The sequence below is a fragment of the Lissotriton vulgaris genome, chromosome 3_1, assembly GCF_964263255.1.
Source record: "Lissotriton vulgaris chromosome 3_1, aLisVul1.2, whole genome shotgun sequence".
NCBI classification, from domain to species: domain Eukaryota; kingdom Metazoa; phylum Chordata; class Amphibia; order Caudata; family Salamandridae; genus Lissotriton; species Lissotriton vulgaris.
The window spans coordinates 1,753,358,220-1,753,361,352 of record NC_141689.1 but is presented as its reverse complement, the minus strand read 5'-3'; the positions used below and the strand labels follow the sequence as shown (position 1 = coordinate 1,753,361,352).

The window sequence follows — 3,133 nt, the reverse complement described above, 5'->3', positions numbered from 1 at the left end:
ACTGACGTATTTACAAGTGCAGAATTTAGAAAAATTGTTGTGAAATTGAGTCAAGGCCAGTTCTAAATGTGAAAAAGTGGTGGTGTTTAAATGAAGACAACAACAAACTTGTGCACATATGTATGAGCATCAATGCAATAAAGGTAGATGCCCCTGCGTTTACAAATATACCGAATGCTAAAGGAGTGATGCACAATTAACATGACTATTTGGGTATTACACAATTTCGTTTAAAAGCACACATAGTTGAAATCCCAAGGTGAGCCAACATGGGTGAGCATACATTTGGAAACAACTGGTCAACCTCTTATTTAGAGGTCTACAGATTCGGGACCTCTATATGCAACGCAGACCCAAGTTACCTGAAGTAGATAAATCTCTGCTTGTGCAAAGTCACAATAAGTCGACAACTTTTCAGTTAAAAAAGGTTGTTTTACCTCCAGAATTAGCCAAGCAAGTAGAAACTGGTAGTACTTCAGCTTTAATGAAAATGGAGAATGTTGTATCTAAGTTGAAAGGACAATATGTCGCTGTAAGAAAATAGGTTACTAGTTGGAGCGGATGCCCATACTTCCCAAATAAGAAATCCGAAATCTTGTTAGGTCCCATAAAAAAGTTTAATAAATGAACTTGCCCCGGTTACTTACCGGTAATCTTCATTACTCCGAGTATAGTCTTCCTCGCCACATGACTTACATAGTGAGCATCAGCTCCACGACAGAACCCTCCAAAGCAAAAAAAGCCTCCCACCCCCTCCCAACATGGCCGACCAGTCACACCTGACCTCTATAAGAGGCGGACCGGCCCAACCAACAGCCTGAACTACCAAGCAAACAATGAAGCCGATAGCTAGACAGGGAGGGGGGGAGGGAACTCATGTGGCGAGGAAGACTATACTCGGAGTAACGAAGATTACCGGTAAGTAACCGGGGTATTACCTCCTCGTAAGTCTTCCTCGCCACATGACTTACATAGTGAGCAAATACCCAAGCCAACAAGGCTTCATTGACCACCATAAGAACAACACCACACGGTGATGCAGAGAAACCAACACAAGGTTGAATTAGAATAAATGAAAAGAAAACAGGGATCACAGGAAACCTGAAATCAAGACATAAAGGAAAAGTAGGCCAACCAGGAGCCGCAGCTCCTGCACTCAGAACGGCCCCAGCGAAGTCCCCAGGGACAGCACCCCCCAAGACAATGCAATAGTGTTCCATGAACAAGGTGTGGGACGACCACGTCGACGCCCGCCAAATCTCCACTGAGGAGACACCCATGAAGGGGGCCCAGGACACAAAGGCCACACCCCGCGGACCGACCCTGGACCCCCGCCGGAACCACCGAACCCAGCGAAGCATAGGAAAGGATGATAGCCTGTGTAAGCCAGCGACTCAAGGCGGAAAGAGAGGGCATGTGGCCCGATTGAACTGGACCGAAAGACACAAACAGGCAATCCCACCGGGAAAGGGAAGACGTGCGCTCAAGAGAAGCCAAAACAGCACGCCGGACAACCAGCCCGGACAAGAGAGGAAACTTGTCGGCAGGGAAAAGGCGGTAAAGACACCACCCGAGCCCAGGGCACCAGGGAAGGAACACCGGGAAGGACACGGGGGACATGCCGGAGGAACAACCTGTCCGGCAAAACCCGCCAGAAGGGAGGGGAGTGGAGGCACGACCCCCGCACGCCCATCCGTCCAGCAGACACCACAGCCACCAGGAAAAAACCACCGAAAAGGTGAGGACCCGCAAAGCCACCGAGGCCAGGGGCTCAAAGGGCGGACCCTGAAGAGCTCGTAGAACGAGAGAGAGATCCCAAGGGGGAGACTGGCCGAGCGTCCGAGGGCGACGGAGAAAACAACTCCGGAGCCAAGCGAGCCACCAGGGAAACCAGCTCGTCGAACACCGGACTGCGGAAGGCCCGCAAGGCAGCCCACCGGGCCCACAGGGAAGAAGGGGCCACGCCCAAGGAAAACCCCTCAGCCAGGAAATCCAAGACCCGCAAGGGGTCCACAGAGGCGGGGTCAGCACCAAGCCGACCGCACCAACGCGAGAAGGAAGCCCAGTGCCGGGCACAGGAAGAGAAAGTGGAAGACCTGCGGGAGCCCAGCAGCAAAACCACAACCCCAGAAGAACAACCCCGAGCAAGCAGCGTCAGCCGCTCAAGAATCAGGCCTGCAGAAGGAGTCAGGCCAGCAGAAAGAGCCGGCTCAACACCGACACCGGGAGCGGGGGACCCAACCACGGAACGGGAAGATCCGGGATCGGCCAGTAGGCCTGAACCGCCAGCTCGCAAAAGGAGAGGGTACCAGGGGCGGTGGACCCCGCCGGGAACCATAATATGGAACGCTTCACGACTTTGCGTGTCAACCCTGCGCAGGGGCCATGCTAATCTTCTCAGTATCGTTCCAATTTCAGTACCAGTGCTGCCGAAGCGAGCACCCAGGAGCACCCCGGCCCTGCCCAAGCGAATCCAGCAGAGGACCTGTGGTATCAGTGGGAACGGGGGAAACGCGTACAGTAGACCGAAAAGGTCAAGCGAAAGACAGGGCAACCACAAGGACCCGGGAGGAGAGAGTAGAACCTGGGCAGGAGGGCCGAGTCCCCCTCCGTGAACAGAGCCACCGGAGGCAGACCGAGTCGAGGCCCCAGGCGCTGAAACACCACCGGGGTCAGGGCGAGACAAGGCAACGAAGGATAGATCCGACTCAGTCGATCCGCCTCCACATAGTCAGGCCCCGGGGGAAAGACAGCCCGAAGGGACAGGACCGGTGACACCTACACCACCAGGTCGACCGACCCGACCAAGACATGGGGACCCTGAAGCACAGGTGCAAAAGACGGCAGGCCAGGAGGACTGCCAGCAACACCTGAAGCACGAGGAGCAGCACGACTGCAGGAGATCCCAACGACCCCCAAACGACCCAGCGCCAAAGGACGCCCCCCCCTGAATGAACCAGAGGAAAGTACCGGGACCAGGCACACGCCCCCCCGAAGGAGGACAAGCCCGAGACGGGAACCGAAGGGACCACCGTACATAGAGCAGGGAGCCGACGGATGAGAGACACCGCCAGACGAGAAGCCTCACCCACGAAAAAGACGAGGCCGAGAGGTATCACACGTCCAGACAGGG

The 3,133-nt window shown here is 55.0% G+C and overlaps 1 non-coding gene across 1 annotated transcript; it reads right to left on the bottom strand.

Annotated features, from left to right (window-relative positions):
- Positions 1–2,335: 2,335 nt before the first annotated feature.
- LOC147728413 (U6 spliceosomal RNA) lies at positions 2,336–2,442 on the bottom strand. The gene has a single exon (XR_015309661.1). It is a non-coding gene; the product is annotated as a U6 spliceosomal RNA (small nuclear RNA).
- Between the last annotated feature and the right edge of the window lie 691 nt (positions 2,443–3,133).